Consider the following 20849-nt stretch of genomic DNA (forward strand, 5'->3'; position numbering starts at 1 on the left):
ATGGCTGAATAATATTCTATTGTCTATATATACACTGCATCTTCTTTATCCATTCATCTATTGATGGACAATTAGATTATTTCTGTATCTTGGTTGTTGTGAATAATTCTGCAAGTGTAGAGAGTTTCTTTTTTTTTTTAAATGTTTATTTTTGAGACAGAGAGAGACAGAGCATGAACGGGGGAGGGTCAGAGAGAGGGAGACACAGAATCTGAAACAGGCTCCAGGCTCTGAGCTGAGCTGTCAGCACAGAGCCCGATGCGGGGCTCGAACTCACGGACCGCGAAATCATGACCTGAGCCGAAGTCGGCCGCTTAACCGACTGAGCCACCCAGGTGCCCCAAGTGTAGAGAGTTTCTATTTGAAATAATGAAAAATTCTGGAGGCATCTGGGTGGCTCAGTCAGTTAAGTATCTGACTCTTGATTTCAGCTCAGGACATGATGTCACAGTTTGTGAGTTTGAGCCCTGCATCAGGCTCTGTGCTGACAGCAGAGATCCTGCTTGGGATTCTCTGTCTCCCTCTCTTTCTACCCCTTCCCCTCTCACAATAAATAAATAAACATTAAAAAAAAAAAGAAATGATGAAAGATTCTGGAAATAGACAATGGTGATAGTTACACAATATTGTGAGTATACGTAAGGTCACAGAATTATACACTTATAAAAATGGTTAAAATGGTTTTAAAAAGTTACCAAGTAACATGTAAAGAGATATCCTCATTTTGAGTCTTTTTATGAGGCATCAAGTGGGAATTGAATGAAGGTGAGTCCCAGAAACGGAACAAGTAATGTGGTGAGGAGTAGGCCAGGGCTTCAGCATCATAAGGCATTCAAAATGCACATCATGTATGAACATTTCAGGAAGGGCTGGCAGTCCCTATGAAGCAAGTGGCTAACAGTTTCAGAGAATTCACTTGTGTCTTAAATGGTCTATACTTCAAATCCTCAGACAAATACCCAGAAATACACAATACAGAATTGTGTTGTATTGTGTTGCTGTATCTACAGCAGATGCTGAAGATAGAAATATTTGAGCCATAGTGAGATTACTTTTCCTCAGTTCCTGACTACACAAGAAAGTCTTTTTTAAGTTTCTGACATTTTTTTAGCACTCCTAGTAATATATATGTTGTATTTAATATAATAAAATTCTTTTATAAGGATGATTGTGGATATAGGGATTGCTATCCTCTGAAAGGCTAATCTAGTATAAAAAACTTTATTAATTTTTTAATGTTTATTTATTTTTGAGAGAGAGAGGGAGACAGAATGTGAGTGGGGGAAGAGCAGAGAGAGAGGGAGACACAGAATCTGAAGCAGGTTCATGGCTGTCAGCATAGGGCCTGATGTGGGGCTCGAACTCACAGACCACGAGATTGTGACCTGAGCTGTAGGTGGACACCCAACCGACTGAGCCACCCAGGTGCCCTGGTATAAAATACTCTAAAACCCTTTATTTAAATAAAATTATTATGAATAGAATACATTAGACTATTATGAATAGAATACATTAGAAGTCCTCTTATCTGATGTAACTAAAACTGGTAGTGGTTGATAAATTGAAAAATGTGGTATAAACCAGGCTCATAAAAGTGAGACATGTGTATCTTCAACATTTTATTTTAGCTTAAAACATTTTAAATGTGCATTAATTTACCAACATTTTGATACAGAGTCAAGGCTCTTCATCAATTATGGACTTGTTGATTAGAGTTCTGCTTGGTATTTCTTCTGTAAAGTATCCATAATTCCAACATGCAGTTTTGGTTTATTAAAGTAGAGAGAAATTAAAGATTTTCATGAAGCAATATGGAAACTTTCTAAATTGTTATGAAGCACACCTCACCATACTACAATCTTTTGCAGTTGTCTCTTACCTAGTTTTTTACTCTTTGTTTCTTCTTGCAACTGGCTTTTAGGAAGTCTTTCCAAACATTCAATTTAGTTTTCATAGAGATAACTCTTTTCACACTCATACTTAAAATGGTTTATTTTTATTAATTTACATAATTAGAATAAATACAACTGACACAGGATGGGGAACAAATGCAGCCTGGTGTGCACACATCAAGCCCACTAGCTGAGCAATCAATGTGCTGTGGGTATTAACCAGGAAGGTTGAGAGAGGGAATGGAGGTCCATTAATTGGTCAGTTTGCTGAATGGAGGTTGGTTAGGAGAGTTTGTCATGTATGTCCTCCTAAAATCCACACAATACTGAAATGGACAAAGTAGAAAGTCCTCTATAATAATCTGGTTAGAATGTAATAGATGGGTTAGGGACAGAGTAAGGGATAAGAGCTACTTATCCCTTGAGGATAAGTAGGACTTTTTGATGGTTTGCTTCAAAATGGCTAATGGAAGATATCTATACCCATCCCCTGAGTCAGAGTGCTGTATTAAATTATCCTGATATAGAAAATAGTCCCCAAGCAAAGCCTAAAATGAATTTGCTTAGGCAAGACTGAGGTTTTTAAGAGAAGTGTAGATAGAAAGCAGATTTTTTTTTATTGTGTTGTTTTTTTCTTTGAGGTGAAACAGAACTTATCAAGCATGGAATGCAAGTGCTTTGACAACACAGAGGCTATAGTTCAGTGTGTTCCCCTAGAGACTTCCAAGGATACTTGGTAGAATTCAGGTTATGCAATTAGGCTTGTGCCTCAGAGATACAGTCCTGGACCTCCAGCTTCTTGATTGTTTTTCCTATTTGACTACCTGCCATTTAGCCTTGGCATACTCAAAGCATTTGATCGTCTGCATTAGCTTAGTCAAGATGACGAAGGAGGAATTTTTAGCACCAGCTAGCAAAACGACCTTCTTCCCCCGACTCTCCGCCCAGTATCAGAAGCTCGCAGAGAGCCAAATGGGATCAAAGTTCTGAGCCTCCAGTGGAGACAGCTGTCTCTGTGCTGCACCTCCTAGGGCTCAGCAGCTCTGTGGGGTTTTCCTAAGTGCTTTGTGAGAGTATTTATAGAATTGAGGACTTGACACAATCGTCTCTCTCAAAATTTGTCCTAAGAGTAGGATCTAGGATTGAAATGTCATGATTACTTATGGGTCCAGGATAGGGATCCACATGGTGAAATAATTTCTGCCCTCCTCTGGGTTAGTTAGTCCCCATTTAAAAAAGTTAGCAGAATGAGACATTCTAAACTCTCAGTAAATGACCAAGAAAATAATTCCTGATAAACCTTCCTTGCCCTCCTGTCCCTGTAGTCATATGATCACAATGAGAATTATTCATGAGTTCACAGCTTCATCCCCTTCCCATTTTATGAGTCTTCAAATGAATATAGATTTCTTATAAAGTAAATATGGTTTTATACTGTTCTGTGTAAGATTGTAGATTGTAGAGGCTTTCTATGAACATGTAAGAAACATGTTTCACTTTCATCCAATATTTTGTACAATAGAAATAGTTCTAAAGAAACACATGAGCAAGTATGCTCACAGTTTTACCAATCAAGAAGAAAATATGTTACCTCTCACTGACTGTCATATTATGGACCCCTGGTTATTTGGTAAGGAGTATTATCAAAGCTGCAGCATCTTCTCAGTCAAGGACTTGGTGTACCACAACTTCTCCAATTCCAATGATTTCTGATTTGACCTGCACTGTTATTGCACACTATTTGCATCTTAATTGATACCAAGCAGATAAGCACCTCCAAGCTCCAACTAGAACGATTATCTCAGATTGGGTGGGTTTATTAGACATTTGAAATAACTGGGAGCTTTCCCCAGCTAGTTCGAAACCTAAGCTTCCGGATTGGCCAAATCCTGAAAATTGCTTTTCTGTACTTGCCAGGAGGTCACAGGGAAGATGGCACAGTGATGTACACTATAAGTCTTCTTGAGAAAGCCAGTTGGGCCTAAGAGTTGTCAAATGTACAAGGTCTGACAGAAGAAGCAACATAACTGCTTATGGCTAAAGTGCAATATTTTCTGGTTCTTTAATTTAGTATTTCATTCTACATTCTTGAAATGCAGATATTCAAGAAGGATGGCTCCAGTAATGAAAAGTTTAGCAATGTTGAATATTAAATTTAATTAATTAATTAATCTGAGAGAGAGAGAGAGAGAGAGAGAGAGAGAGAGAGGGGGGGCATTCCAATGGGGGAGGGGCAGAGGGAGAGAAAGAGAATCTTAAGCAGGCTCCATGCTCAGTGAGGAGCCTGACATGAGGCTCAATCTCACAACCCTGGGATCATGACCTGAACTGAAATCAAGAGCTGGTTGCTCAACCGACTGAGCCACACAGGTACCCCAGGAATGTTGAGTATTTTAAAGAAAGCAGTATTCTTAAGTCCCACTGTGGTTAGAATAAAAATATAGTGGGTATGTTTTTTATGTTTATTTTATTTATTTTGAGAAAGCGAGTGAGTGAGAGGGATGGAGAGAGAGGGAGAGAGAGAATCCCAAGCAGGCTCCTAGTCAGCACAGAACCCAGCTGGGGCTCATCCCATGAACCATGAGATTATGACCTGAGCTGAAATCAAGCGTCAGACACTCAACTGACTAAGCCACCCAGGTACCCTGTGGGTATTTTTTAAAAGTTGTTATTTAAATTGCAGTTGACATGAAGTGTAACATTAGTTTCAGGTGTAGAATTTAGTGATTCAACATTTACATACAACATCCGGTGCTCATCACAAGTGCACTCCTTAATTGCCATCACCTCATTGTACCATTCACCTTGCCTCTGGTAGCCACCAGTTTGTTCTCTATAGTTAAGAGTCTATTTCTTTTCCTTTTTTATTTTGAGAGAGACAGAGACAGCACAAGTGGGGAGGGGCAGATAGAGAGGGAGAGAGAGAATCTCAAGCAGGCTGCATGCTGCCAGCACAGAGCCCGTTGTGGGGCTCTAACTCACAGAACTGAGAGATGATGACATGAGCCAAAGTCAAGAAAGAGTCAGATCCTCAACTGACTGAGTCACCCAGATGCCCCTAAGAATCTGTTTCTTAATTTGCCTCTCTCTTTCTCTTTTTTCCCCTTTGCTCATTTGTTTTGTTTCTTAAATTACACATATGAGTGAAATTATTTGGTGTTTGTCTTTCTCTGACTTATTTTGCTTAGCATCATACACTCTAGCTCCATCAGTGTCATTGCAAATGGCAAGATTTCATTCTTTTTTATGTCTGACTGATATTCCATTATATATATATTATATATAATATATATTATATATATTATAATAATATTATAATATTATAATTATTATTATATATATTATATATTATATATTATTATATTATTATTATATAATAATAATAATATAATAATATATAATATGTATAATATATTATATATAATATATATATTACATATATAATATATATATTATACATATTATATATATAATGGAATATATAAATGGAATATATATATATATAATGGAATATGTACACACATATATAGTAGGTACTGTAGAAGCTAATATTTATAGAGAAAGTTTCTGAAAGCAAATGAAGTTTTAAACTTTCAACCAAGTCTTAAGCTGGGGTAAAAAACTCAAGTGTCTTTGAGGCCTGGTGGGTATTATAAAAGACTGAAACCAAGTAGAAGTCAAGTACTAGGAAGTGGTGGGCACCATAGAAAACTAGAGCATGGCTATTCTGTGGGAAGATGAGTGGCGGCAACCCAGTAATAGCTGATTGTTGCCAGGAGAGAAAGAAGGCCCAGTGCTGCTCAATCTTATGATTTTTAAAAGGAAATGAACATTCTAGAGAAAAATCTGGATTTTCATGTGAAATCCCCTCATTTACAGATATTGGCAGTCAAATAAAATTATTCAAAGAACATTGTAAGACAAAACACATTTGTGGGCTAAGTTTAGCTTGATCCCCTGCAGCTTGTGACCTCTGATCTAGATTTTCTGAGATTTTTGTTTAGGTTTTACCAAGTTTTTGGGTAACATTCATGATCATTAATCCAGTGATATAGGATCTTAATCTTTTTCATCTTCAGCATTAAAAATTAATACAAAGGTTTTGGGGCAGCTGGCTGGCTCAGTCGGGAGAGCATGTGACTCCTGATCTTGGAGTGGGGAGTTCGAGCCCCACGTTAGGTATAGAGCTTACTTCAAAAAAATAATACAAAGCTTTTATTTGCACACTCCTCCTCCTCCTGCACAATCCTACCTCCAGTCTTTGTAAAGTGACTTCACGCTGTTGCCAGAATTATAACAAAGATCTTAACTGTGGTTACCTCTTCAGTTATAAAACCTATGGTAACTCCTCAGAGCCTGCAAGATATTTTCCAAACATACAATGGCTTTTTCAATCTGGTCCTAGCTTACCTTTCTGAGTTTATCTCTAGCCATTTCCATCTTCCATTTTATATTCTAGTCATACCGGATTACTCATCATTCCCCCAAATCAGCATGCACTCCCCATTTACATCCCTATGCTAAAGCTATTCTTTTTTTTCTGAAATACTTTTCCGCACTATTCCTGGTCAATGTCCAACCCAAGTGCTTCCTCCTCTTTTTATATTTCTCTAATTCCTCCATTTTGGGCACTTTAGTTGTTCTGTGTTTCTATTAGTGAAATATATTCCTTTATTAGGGACTTTGTAACATGGTAATATACTAATTCATTTTTGTGCCTATATTTTCAGAGGGTAGCAAGCATATGGAAGACAGCAATAAATCGAGTCTTGCAATGGTAGGTGAAATCTGTTAATGAACTCAAGTTTAACACAGTGCTATATAAAGAGAAATAAAGGTGTTACACATTTAATCCAATTGAAGGACTCTGAAAAGGGTGTTTAAAAATACAAAGTTTATAATTTAATTTTTTATTCTTGGAGAATTATGTAAAAGCATTATTTTGTGAAACAAAACAAAACAAAACAAAACAAAAGAATGCCTTTCAAATGCCACAGGCTGGTCAGGCAAAATGGTATAGGTACCTATCTACACATTGTGATTTGAGGGAACAATAGACTTTCCAGTATTTTGGATCGATCTAAAATAGTGCCTGATGGTCTTCATTACTCCTTAACGCTTTATTGTCCAACAGAGTAGCCATTAACCCCACATGAGTATTTAAATTCAAATTAATAAAAATTAAGTAAAACTTAAAATTCTGTTCCTCAGTTACTTAGTCATGTTTCAAATGTCCATTAGCCACACGTGGCTAGTTGTAATCATGTTGGATAGCACAGATACAGAACATTTCCATTATGACAGTAAGTTCTTTTGGAGAGCACTATCTGAAGGAATTCATTAAGAGATGAGAATTTTAATGGGAGGAAAAGGCAATTTATCTTCTAAAAAAGACGGTGAGTTAGCTGCTACACACCCAGGTAATAGTCTGCAACAGGGGTCAGCAAACTACAGCCTGTGAGCCAAATTCAGCCCTCAAACTGTTTTTGTAAATCAAGTTTTATTGAAGGGGCGCCTGAGTGGCTCGGTTGGTTAAGCATCCAACTTCAGCTCAGGTCATGATCTCGCAGTTCTTGGGTTTGAGCCCTGCATCAGACTCTCTGCTGTCTGGGTGGAGCCTGCTTCAGATCCTCTGTTTCTGTTTCTCTCTGCCCCTCCCCTGCTCATACTCTCTTTCTCAGAAATAATAAAAAACATTAAAAAAATAAAGTTTTATTGAAACACAGCCACCGGCTATTACTTTATAGTTTACAGCTTTTTTTGTGTGTGCTATGATGGCAGAATTGAGTAGTTGAGATGGAGACTGTATGATCTGCAAACCTAAAGTATCTAGCCTTTTACAGAAAAAGTTTGCTGCCCTTGGTCTATGTGATTAATTCCACACTGATTTTGCCACTGGGAAAAAAGAGGAACTATGATGAATTTAAGAGAAAGAATGTAGAGAGGCTCCTTAAGGAGCATTATTGAGGAACTAAAGACAAACATTTCTAACAGTTTGCTTTGATTTGGTTGGCATGGAAATACCATTAATCATTTCTCAACATTGGAAGAGTTGAAACAACACGGATGATAATCCAGGAACCTTTAAATTCTCTTTATTAAAATTATTTTTTTCCAGCTTCATTGGGAATAACTGACAAATAGAATTGTATATATATATGCATATATAATGTATATTTAGTGAAATAATTACCAAGATCAGTTTAATCAATGTATCCATTATGTCACATAGTTAACACCTTGTATGTGTGTGTGGTGAGAATATTTAAGATCTACTCTAGCAAATTTCAAGTATACAGTATGATATAAGTAAGTATAGTCATCATGCTGTACATTAGATCCACAGAATTTATTCACCTTGTAACTGAAAATCTCTACCCTTTGACGTATCATTTTCCCCTTTCCCCAGGCCTGGCAATGACCATTCTATTCTGAGATCAGCTTTTATTTTACTTTTTTTAGATTCCACATATAAATGGTACTGTACAGTATTTTAAACTCTCTTTAAACTTCTGTGCAACACTGAACACATATTTCATTTCCCTAAGCAAGTCATTGAAAGTCTTTGGGAAATTCTGGGATTAATTAATTAATTGATTAATGTGTCAGATGAATGAATAAATGAATCTATAAAATGAGGAATTTAGACAAAATGATCTCTGAGATGTCTTCTGGTGCAAAGATTTATCTATGCTGGCATTTTTACATATTGGATTTTTAAAAAGCCAGGTATGTCTGTATTAGAGATTCAGTTTCTGCTTCCTGAGACCACCCTGGGCAATGCTGATGTAGACAGCTATCTATAGGTCATGTACATAGCAAATCACAAAACTCACTCATGTACTGAGTAGCATTTATATAACACACCGCTGAAGCATGGGTACACTTCAGAGGTGGGAAACAAAGGCAGCTTGGGAGTTTCCATGATTAGATTTCATAGAAAAAGGATGAAGCTTTCAACTCTTTCCTAAGCAACCTGAGAGAGTCTGGGGAGGAGATGGTTACAACCCTCTCTGCTACTTGTCTGAGAGCCTTCAGTAGTTTCTGAGTGCAGACGGCAGTGGATGGCATCACTGTCCTCAAAGCTGAAGGAGTCTTAGTAGGTTCTTTGGCTTAGTGCAGCACACAACAACCATACATGGGTCTCAAACCCCCGTCTTCCCAGTCTTTTTTCTTTATTTCACAATTAGTGAGAATATGCCTGAGCAATGCCACTGCTATGGTGTGCGACAGAAGAGGTCTTAACAACCTGCCCGGTGATGGGTCTTTTGTTACTGTGCTTCCGAAATTCTCTTGATCAGCTTTGTAGTCTCTGAAGGAGATCAAGTCAGGATTGAAAATAGATGCAGGACTTCAGGGAAATTTGCCTTGCTCTTTCTCTGGTATTTTGATTTTGGGGCAAAACAAAACTCTTTATTCTCAAGCATCACTATTTTGATGAAATCACTATCATAATAAACTAATGGAATTTAAGACAGGAGTGGGGGCCTTAGAAAGCTTTTGGAAGGACATTACTATGTATTGAGCCTTATATTCCTTCCCTTCCCTTCCCTTCCCTTCCCTTCCCTTCCCTTCCCTTCCCTTCCCTTCCCTTCCCTTCCCTTCCCTTCCCCTCCCCTCCCCTCCCCTCCCCTCCCCTTTCCTCCCTTCCCCTCCCCTCCCCTCCCCTCCCCTCCCCTCCCCTCCCCTCCCTTCCCTTCCCTTCCCTTCCTTCTTCCTTCCTTTTCTGCCTTCCTCCCCTCCTCCCTCCCTCCCTCTCTTCCTCCCTCTCTCCTTCCTTCCTTCCTTCCTTCCTTCCTTCCTTCCTTCCTTCCTTCTTTCCCCTCTCTTTCTCTTTCTCTCTCTGTCTCTCTTATTCTTTTCCTGGAAATATTCCAATAAATTGCATAAACCACCTTCTAAAAAAACAGAAAGATATTAAATTGGACCATGAGAGGTACAAGGCACAAAGCAATTCTCCAATATATCTGAAGGAAGGAAGAAATAAACAGAGTCAAATTCTTGTTTACATGTTGGCCAGAAACTCGCTTTCCCCCCTCTGTGATGTTCTTTTCTACCATCCTGGAGGTCCTTTTACTGTTGATATTTAGTTATTTCATCAGTTACAGTCATTGATATCTCTGCTTGGGACTATCACATAACATCAACATGCGGTTCTTGTGTAGCTATTAAAACCTTACTGATAAAATATCAAAAGGAATACATAGAAAACTGTTGGAGTTTTCAATTGGCTGCCCATGTTCACCCATTTCTCCAAATAATAGTTTAGCTTTTCATTCTGAAATTCAAAGATAAAAGTCTTAGGGATAGATTGAAGGAGAGACCTAAGTAAATTAACTATAAATCATTGATTAAATACATTAATTTATAAGCCACCCAGCTTCTTTCCTTCTGCTAGTCTCTGACCTGAAATTATTCACTTAAAAATTCCTATAGATGTAATTTTAGTTTTCATCATTTAAGTTAACCCATTTAATTATATTTTACTCAGTTTTTAAAATACACAGTAAAAAGATGGTTTCTGGTGTGTTTCAGTAAGATTCAAAATCTTTAGATTCAAAATTCTCAACTGGAAAACAGACTGATTTGAATTAACCACGTGTTTTTTTCTTGAGACCCTAGTTGGACACAGAATACAAAGCAGATTCAAAAGAAGCATAAACATTTATTAAATAAATATGTACTCTGGCTCCTTAGGAAATGACATTTTAAAGTAGACATTTTTATAAACAAAGTTTAAAAATAAATAGAAGATGTAAATTTACCCAGGAAAATAATTTTAAAGTGCATTGGGGAATCTGTGGTAGAAAGACTATTAACAAACAGTGAAATGACTGAAAGTTGAAGGGAGAGGAAATAAGGTGATGAAATAAACATGGAATGTGTCCTGATTGTGGTCTGTGCATGGGTGTACAGACACCTTGTGCACATGTATAAATCACACATCTTACTGATTCATGGCTTCAGGTATCTATAGTCATCCAACTAACGTAGGCACTGTAAGGGTCTGTCCTCTTGACATTCTTGCCCACATACTTATCACCTTATCCAGGTGCTCCTATAACCAGCTCATATCTGCCAAGTTAGCTGGGCCAGAATTGAACCTTGTCTTCAGAGAACCATATAGAATCTCTGAGCTTGAGTTAGAATATCTTACTTCCTGAGTGAGGTTCAAGAGGGGCTGAAATCTCAATTTTGATTGTGAGCCTGACTGTCTTTTTTCCTTTGTGGATCTCTGGATTCAAATTCACCTACGTTGTTCTATTTTCCTTTCTTCTGTTGCTTCTCTTGATTTCCCACTTGCCTACTTGAGTTCTGATACAAAGCCTGGCTCTGGTCATGGGCACCTGGATGTGTCTTTGCTCATACCTTCTCCCCTTATTTGGGAATTTCAACTCTGCTTGACCATGCTTTTCTGGGACAGGTCTTCTCTACTCAGGTGGTCATCTTCTAGTCCTTACTCACAGCCTTACCTCATCACCCCTGGCCCTGAATCTTTCCTGGGCCTGAGGGCTTCCTGCAGTCTCAGCTGTGATGACCTCCTATCCCGTGTTGTGATGGCACTCAGTTATTGTGTTATTGACTTCTGAATGCCCCTAACCTCTCTGAGCCTCTTTTCTTTGTCTGAGGCCAAGGAATTGGACTAAATACTCTTTGAGGCCCCATCCAGACCTAATGTGTAATGATTTTGACTACTTCAGTCACAACCTAAAATAATACGGGTAGGAGGAAGGCTTTAAGAAAAATTATTATGACTGTAACAACTTGACCCTATGTTAATCAGGAGGAAGTTGTCCTTGTGGATCTCTGGTTCTCCTGGTGTACTTTTGGTCCCTGACGTGTCTGCACAGTGGGGAGTATTTGAAGGGGTAGTGACTTTCCCTAGGGTTAAAGTTCAGCTTGAGTCTTTTCCACATGATCTTTATTTCTAGACCTATGAGTCCCATTTACTGGTTGTCCTTTCCACATTAAGAGGATTTTTTACTGTACTCAACCTATATCCTTCTTAAGTTAAAACACCCACCCTGAGCTTCTAGATATGCATTTGCCTCACTGGCTCCCAAGACTTGCCTCCTGTGATCTGCTTTTCTTACTGCTTCCAGAACTGAATGTGGCAGTTGTACATTCATTTGCAGATTTCTCCATCAGTGGGGATCTTAGAAATATATCTATATACAAGGAGTTAGTGTTGGCCCATAGCTTAGATGAGAATATGGGATTTAGAATGACTAGAGAGTTAAAAATTATTTTAAAAATAAGGGAATGTTAAGTAAAGACTGGTATGTGTGTGATAAGGGTTCTTTCATGAAAAGAACTGAAGTTAGTAATTCATGACAGCAGAAGGCAGCCTACTTTTTCTTTTAGTAATACAAAAATGCTGCCCATTGAGAGGGCATGTTAGTTGGTAAAATGCTACTCAGTTGTCCTTATTCATGCAATGTCTTTATTTTAATGACTTGCTAAAAGCTTGTTTAGAAAGATGTTCAAACAGAGATCTGAAGGTTGGGATTGGCTTGTAGAGTTTCCTAAATAAGAAAACCATGAAAATCCTGAAATAGCTCCTTTTACATTACTCTATAAAAAAATTGTGGGCTTATGCTTTAAGTAGGTTTACCCCCCACTTTCACATAAAGAACTCCTGAAGTTGGTCTCTCTTTATTGTGGGAGGATATTGTGTTCTGTTCTATTTATTCACCTTCATAATAAACACATAGGCCTTCCAAAATAATTGTAATGCACTGCTTTCAAAGTAACCTAAAATAGATTTTATAAACTTCACAAAATTTATAAGGTGGTTTCATATACCATTCTCACCATTTTATGGTTCAGTAAAGTGGAATAGGGGATATTATGATTTTGGTTGAGTTTTACTAGTTGTCTCCCAATAACAATCAAGTTAGAAAGAGGTATTATCCCTTCTCTCCTGGAAATATCAGCTTGATGCTGGTCTTAGAGCACATGCTATTCTTTAAGGGATATCAGATTGGACCATTAATTTTCATCCCTGACCCATACTCCATTAATCTCTTATGTGAAGTGCTATCACAGTGCGAGACACAGAAGCAGGTGCATGGTGAACACTGGTTTCATTTCTGTTTTCTTTACTTTCAGGTACTCTGTATTCCAAAAGTCTCTGAAGAGAGTGCCCTCCTTAACCTTCTTAATCCCCTGAAAAGTCAAGTCCAGCATGGCTGCAGATCAGGTAACATGGAATATGTTAAAGCCTCTGATTTGTCCCTTACCTGGGGCAAAAAAAAAATCCTAGCCCTGCCCCAGGGGGTACCTTTGCCAAGACTGTGTACCTGCGAGATTGCAGTGTATGAGGATATTTTTCAGTTTTTAAACATGTTAATGAATATGGAATATTATTGTGCAGACCAACCTGAAAATACTGTTTAAAGAAGCAAAATCCACAAACAGTGCATATAAGAAGTCTTTCCTTCAATCTCTCTTTTTTTTTTGCAATGTATCAGTCATTCATAAATAACATTAAAGTGGAGAGAAAAATTCATCATAATTAAGTTAAACCCTAACTTTTAATCATATATGAGCTAAGTAAATGTTTATTTTAGAGCTTTGTTTAGAACTATAGTTCTATTTCTTTTTGAGAGCACTGGAGTTGGATGTTGATGCTTTAATATAGCACAATTAATTTAATAGTAGAGAATAAGAAGTAATTAAGTCCCGGAGTATGAAAGAATACTAAAAACTTTAAGTTATATGAGGCTGCCAGTGTGTGAGGATATTTTTCAGTTCTTTTTTAAAACAGATTTTTTTTAAAGGTTATTGAGTATGTTTTAAATTAAGTACATATTGCCATTGATGATCCCTAAAAGTTCAAACTTGTGACATTTGGTTAGCTCAAACACAAATGCACAAAAGTTGAACTCATGTACAATTTCTTGTATGTTAAAAAATCTGACGGATGCAGCGGCAACGAACATCTTTTGTGAAAAAAGGGAAAATCCAGTTGGGAGAAAATGGGGGAATATTTTTCATTGTCCACTAGATGTCAGTACCGAACTGGCTAAACATCTGTTCTCCAGCGCTCTTAGACAACATGCTATTAATTTATAATAAAAGGTATCTGACAGCTTTATTCTGATGAATTATGGGAATCCAAAGCATAATTCCCAGCCTTTGGTTTATAAATTGTCATTGATTTTAATGTTCTTTGTAAAGTTGTGGCATGCAACAAATTTTCCTGCCAAGAGCTGTTAAATAAATAGTCATCCTTTGCTCTGAGTAGTACATTGAACTTGTTAGACTGATGAGCAGAACCAATTGATGGTTATCCATAAACCATTTATGACAGAACGCACAGCAGCAATTCAAACAATTATTGAATGCATTCATTATATATTTAAAAAAAAAACACCTCAAGTGAACCAAACGGAACATTACAGGTAATAGACAGTAGCAATGCCACACAATTCTTTTTGAGATACTTCCTGAGTGACAGATGACTAGAATTGTTGTAGGATTTGCTGAGGGCTCATCAAACCTCCCTGGAATTATTTGGTTTCCTCTATTGTGTGACTTGGCATCCCAAAAGTATATTGCTTGCCTTTTCTAAAGAAAGATGGTTATTGTAAAGACAGAAGCTTTTGTTCACGTGAAGATCTCTTACAAACTGGCATCAGAACAAAAGAAAGCTTATGCCCGAGATATAATTTCAGTGCATTTGGAGATGTGGTTTATGTATATGGGACCATGGAATTTGGAGGTCTGTGATGACCACTAAGGACTTAATCACTTTTAAGAGGGGGTTTCATCTTCTAGGAAAATTCTCCACAGGCCTTATGCTGTTGTGTTTGATTTCACTCTCTGAAAACACTTAACATCCTTGGCGGTTTCCAGAAGGACCATCGGTTGCTTTTGTTCTTTGTTTGAAATTGTCCCGCGTGTTCTGTTGCTATGTCAGAGACCACCTCTACTCCCCAGAAGTGGCTGTCTTTCAGGGATGTAGCCTCAAGTCTGTTGTTTGTTCAATGTTTTAAGACTTCTTTGGGATCAAAGGAAAGTGACCTAGGCATGTAAAATTCTGTTAATGGTGCTATTTGTGAAAGCACACGGCAAACTACCTCTAGGCACTGCTAAGTAGTGAATCAGTACATTAAAGACTCTAATGTTCTATCCTTGATTTCTTTTTCTTAAATCTTTCTATTGCCCTAAATGTTGTGATATGACAGTAGCACACAGGCTGGAAATGTTCCCCTAGTTTCTCTTTGAAAGAGAAAAATCCGTGGGCTGAGGAGGTCAGATTTTAGCTTGAATTCCTCAAAAAGTCTAAAAGATAGTTCTCCTTCAGTGCTGTTTTCTTCGGATTTAAAAATAAAAGATTTTTAAAGAAAAAACATTAGGAAGACTGAGAGTTTGATACACATATGGCTGCCTTTTACAAGTCACTATGATCTGTCACATAAATACTGTATTTACTGACATTTCAAAATGTGGACTCTAATCTCCACACGCATTTATTTTTTTTTAATACTTGCTTTTCATTGCAAGCTGCAGCCCAACAAATAACATTAGAAAACATGCAACGTGGCCCACAGGTTCAACTATCAATGTCATTACTCTTTAAAAAGCTCAAAGACAGTGGAGTTCAGAGTATAAGCATTTAAGCCTAAATTGAGTTAAATTAAATTGAGTTGGGTAGAAAGTTAGTGAGAAGAATCATTTTAAGCACGAATACAGTTTTTCACTGTAAGGGATGAATAGTAGCTGTGTGCTGCGGTATATTTTTCCAAAGCTATTTTCATACTGGTTTCTTTACCTAACTCTCAGACTTTTGCCATCTCTTGTATTTATCAAGTGTGAGAACCCTTGAGCTGCATTAATTAGCCGTGATAGCATTTCAAACAGGCAGTATTACTCTGTGCAGTTACCACAGTGTTTAAAAATTTACATTCTCTGTCCCACATTGTGACCACCTGTGACCAATCAGTTTGATATATAGATCGGCAGCTCTCTCTGTGCCTAGGGTCACTCAAAGAGACTGTTTTTCAGGCTAATGTTCCGGGGGGCCACGGGCTCAAGGGAAAATGGGTGTGGGGGAACAGTGGCGGAGTGCAGTGAGAGCTTGCTGAATTTTTATAGGGAGTGTGAAATGAAAACTGGAGTCTTTTGGATAATTTTTACTTCAGTAAATTGTCTATATAATTCCCTTGAAGTAAATAGTGCAAAAATGTTGCATCTTAGAGTGACTAAGGCTGAGAAGAATAACTAGTCAATTTTAGAGAGGGAAAAAAAATCAGTTTTTTTCTTGGACTAAGATGTTCACTTTTTGATCAGTGTATTCATGTAGTTACTGAATACAACAGGCCAGATACTATTTCTGGTAGAGTGAATATAGCAGTGGATAGAAAAATAATTTCTTCCCTCATGGAGCTTGCATTCTGGCAGAGGGAGGCAAGCAATGAACAAATACATAAAAAGTCATTGGGGTGATAAGTGCCAAGGCAGAGAGGGCAGAGCAGGGTGAGGAGTTTGGAGAGTGATGCAGATGAGCTCTGTGAGTGCTCTTTTAGTGAGGGAGCCAGGGAAGCCCCTTTGGGAGACATCTGAGCAGAGAGCAGAGCAGGGGGAAGGAGTGAGCCCTGTGGATAACCAGGGGAAAGTATTCCGGGCAGAGGAAACATCACATGCAAAGGCACTGAGGCAGGAACAGCTTGGTGTATGACAGGAAGAACAAGGAGGCTAGCATGGCCAGGGCACAGGAGTGAAGGGCAAACTGCAGGCATAGCGGGTAGAAGTTTAGGGGATTGAGGTTAGGTTTGTAGAACCTTAATGGATGCTGCCAGACCTCCAGCTTTTTATTCTGAGTTCTATGGAAAGTTTAGAGCAGAATTGTGATGAGAACTGATGTGTATTTTATTTTTAAAAAAGTGTTTTTTTTTTTTAACTTTTATTGATTTTTGAGAGAGACAGAGCGTGAGCAGGGGAGGGGCAGAGAGAGAGAGGGGGAGACACAGAATTGAAAGTAGGCTCCAGGCTCTGGGTGGTCAGCCCAGAGCACGATGTGGGGCTCAAACTCACAAGTCTTGAGATCATGACCTGAGCCGAACCCAGATGTTTAATTGACTGAGCCATCCAGGCGCCCCAGACTGACTTGTATTTACAAGGATCACTCTGTTTGTTATACGAATGTAGTGGAGTACGGGACAAGGAACAGCGGGGAGATTAGCTGGGAAATAATAGCAATAATCCAGGCTAGAGGTAATGGTGGCATGGCCAGGGTACATAGTAAGAAATGGCCCAATTCTGCACTTAATATGAAAGAAGAGCCAACTGTATGTACTGATGGATTGGAGTGGGATGTGGGAAGAAGGGTCAAATTAAAGATGATAAGAGATTTGGGGCGCCTGGGTGGCGCAGTCGGTTAAGCGTCCGACTTCAGCCAGGTCACGATCTCGCGGTCCGTGAGTTCGAGCCCCGCGTCAGGCTCTGGGCTGATGGCTCGGAGCCTGGAGCCTGTTTCCGATTCTGTGTCTCCCTCTCTCTCTGCCCCTCTCCCGTTCATGCTCTGTCTCTCTCTGTCCCAAAAATAAATAAAAAAAAACGTTAAAAAAAAAAAAAGATGATAAGAGATTTGCCTTGAACAATTTTGCAAGGTGCCATTTACTGAGTTGGAAAACTCTGGAGAGGACCAGGTTTTAGGGTTGAAAGGAGAATCAGGAGACGTGGAATAGCAAACCAATATGCAATCATGAATTCAGGGGCAAACCCAGGATTTATTTATCAGCCTGTAGATATGTTTTACAGCCTTAAGACTGAACGAGATGTCTCTGCAGGGAAGGTAGAAGAGGTATTAGACAAGCCATAGAGGTCACGGAGAAGAGGAAAATCCAGCAAAGGAGACTGGGAAAGAATAAAAAATTGGTATCCCAGAACGGTGTCACTCCAAGTGTGATTGGGGGACCTGCAAGGTCATTGTCACCTGGGAGCCTTTTAGAAATGTAAATTCTCAGACCCCACCCCAGACCTGTTGAATAGGAATCTCTGGAGAGTGGCCTCAGGGATCTTTTTGCAAGCTTTCAGGTGATTTTTTTTTACACAGAGAAGCCAAACAAAGAGGGGTTTTGGATGTATCAAAAGAACCTTAAGTGACAGACTCTCTTTTCATATTAAAATGATCAAGCCTTCGAAGATATGTTTTTGTTAGAAAGTAGTGTACTATGTTTGGTAGTGGAGTTTTGGGCTGTGTATCCCAAAATGAGTTCAGTAATCCAAAGTGACCAGCTAAAAAAATTGCATCATTGCTGAAAGCATCAATAATATTAATCACGATGCATGTGATCATCAATTAAAGAACTATTCAGATTCTAGATCAGGGCTGATACAGTCTTAATTTTCCACAATAAAGAGTAATCAAAATAGTGGCTAACCTCAAGCCGAAGCCCTCTGGTTTTAGCCCCTTATACACCATAAATGCATTGACTTTAACTTGATATCATATATCATGGAGTAATTGTTGACCTGCGGCATGGATTGAATTGAATTTTTTGTACACGAGTACAGGTTGCGGCCTGACTAGACTTCTAGTATATAGGTTGCCCTTCATCACTCAGCAGTGAAGAATGAAAATCAACAGAGCTTTCCCCAGCCTGCTGCTTAAGCAGCTGCTAACAGGCTGAGACTGCCCAACCTCATTAACCCATTAGATACTGCCTTTGCCAGGGAGTAATCCTTAATGAGGCTGCTGCATTGTGGGGAAGTCAGACATGCACCAAAATGTTGGGGCATTAAAGTAAGGACCTTAAATGTGGGGCCTATAATGGAGTTGTTATTATATCAGAAGCAGATACATCAGAGAGCACTCTTAAGGCGGGTAAAGCAAATGATGCTATTACCAATCTGTGAATCTATAGTGCTTTAAAAATATTGGAAATTTTGAATCCAGGAGGAACTTGGAAGCTTTCCATTTTCCCAAACATCTTGTCCCCCTAATTAGCAACTTTGTTCTCTAGAATAGGCAAACCCTTAGATTTAATGCAACAGTTGAAGGCAGACTTGATCCCTCTAAACTTCATGGTTCATAATTTTCTCTCGGCAGAAAGATAATGATCGCACACAGAACACCCCTATCTTATAGCCTAGAGGCAATAAAGATTCTGTTTGTGTCAACAAAGAATTTTTAGAGCTATGACAGTAAGACCTTCGGAGCAAACTTTGCCATTATCACAGCATCACAGACACTCTGGCTATGGAGTGGATTTTTAAGGCCTCAGATTACTGTATACTTGTGGGTGAGCTTTTAATAAAGCTACTAAGGTCCAGTGTTATAATTTCTTCATCCCTAAAATTTTAGCAATTACTTTTATCCCGACACTGCTTTTATTGGAGGAAATAATTATATTCTAACTCTCTACCTTCGTCTGTCTTTCTGTTCCCATCAGGTCTCTACAAATATCTGAATTAAAAAAAAAAAAAATCAAAAAGCTCTGACATGCCTTTTGTCACATTATATTAAAGGAGGAAAGTCATGCTTTTACATTTTCCCTGTTCAAGAAGATGCTGAATAAGATTCGCCATCCATTCCCAGAAGCAGAAACTCTATTAAAATTTTAGATTGTAATCTAATAAAATTTCATCTTATCCTATTGCTTTTCTTAACCACCCCCCAGCAATCAAGCACATAACCTTAGTATCTAGGGCTAAGGAAAAAGGAGTTCACATATTGCATAAGTGTTTTCCAATAAATTTTTTAAAACTTGGAGAAGATGGGGGGGGGGTGCTTCATGTAATTTTATAGGACCTCTGAGGCCCAGAGTTTTTAAGTAATCTTTTTTGATGTTTTTAGACAGACCATTAAGCTGAGGATAAAAGTCCCTGTGTTCAATATCTGGATACATTAAGCAGTAGGTTTAAAATTTACAGCTTTCATTTTGACAAGGAAAATGACACGTTTGGTCTCAAGTGCTACCTTGAACTGTTTTTCAACACTGAAACAGGTTGTCAGGCTGAGGGTGGAGGTCTGAGCATTTAGCCCCTGCAGAGCCTCCATGATGTAAACTGTTCCAGCTCGTCAGGAGAAGCCAGCCGGACCCCAGGCTATGGGCTGATGTCCGGTCAGGGGAATGGCAAGACGCCATCTGGATGCTTGTACCCCTTTGGGCTGAGGTCTAATCAAATGCCGTCCAATGAGAACGTAATTCATACAGGGAGGAAAAGAGTGTCCCAAAGAGGATGCCTGCACAAATGGGTGGACCTCAAGATTCCACTTAGATTCTGCCCGCAAGAGGTTTCCCGAGGGAACCTCTTCTTCTGACATGTTACATGGCCTTTGGGGATTGGGTCTCTTTAGGGAGTTGCCCAAGCAAAGTGAAGGGGTAGGGGTGAAGGGAAAGAGGGGAGAGTATGGTATCATCCAAGTGGTACAGCTAGTTAAGGACTACTGACAAAGATACAACATTTCTGCCACCTTCCACCCCAACACAAGGAATGAGGCTGGAGAGGTAGGGGTGGAAGAGATTGGAAAGAGTTTTATAAGCTAGAATAAGGAGTATGGATTTTATCTTAAAGGAAATGGATGGAGATGATGAGATCAGTGTTGAAATTTGGAAAATCATTATGGCTTCTAGATGAGGAAAGGACCGGAGGTGGTAGGGGAATCGTAACACAGCCTGGTTGGGAGTTGACTGCAGTGATCCAGGGCCGACATGATAAGCTGGTGGCAGTGCTGCCCTGTGCTAGGGAGACCTGAAGCTGTGGCACAAGGTGCTCTGGAGGGATGACTAGGAGCGGCATTCCCCAGTGGGCTTTGTGGGATTTGGTGTCGGATGTGGTGGGTGAGGGAAAGGAGAGCCATCTGGTTTGCTTCCTTTGGTCAATTTCCAGAAATATGGTGGAAAGTCAGGAAAGACCCTCACCCTCACCTTCATGGAATAGAGACTCCCTATATTCTCTCTGTCTCTCTCTCTCTCTCTCTCTTCACATCCTCCCTTCCCCCCA

The 20849-nt window shown here is 38.9% G+C and overlaps 1 long non-coding RNA gene across 1 annotated transcript in view; it reads left to right on the forward strand.

Moving 5' to 3' along the window:
* Positions 1-6157: 6157 nt before the first annotated feature.
* Positions 6158-20849, forward strand: part of LOC123386554 — a 242513-nt gene continuing 227821 nt past the window's right edge. The window contains exons 1-2 of the long non-coding RNA XR_006600587.1: positions 6158-6669; positions 13005-13095. This is a non-coding gene — a long non-coding RNA (uncharacterized LOC123386554). The remainder of the gene's footprint in view (positions 6670-13004; positions 13096-20849) is intronic.

Source organism: Felis catus, chromosome B4, assembly GCF_018350175.1.
Source record: "Felis catus isolate Fca126 chromosome B4, F.catus_Fca126_mat1.0, whole genome shotgun sequence".
NCBI lineage: Eukaryota > Metazoa > Chordata > Mammalia > Carnivora > Felidae > Felis > Felis catus.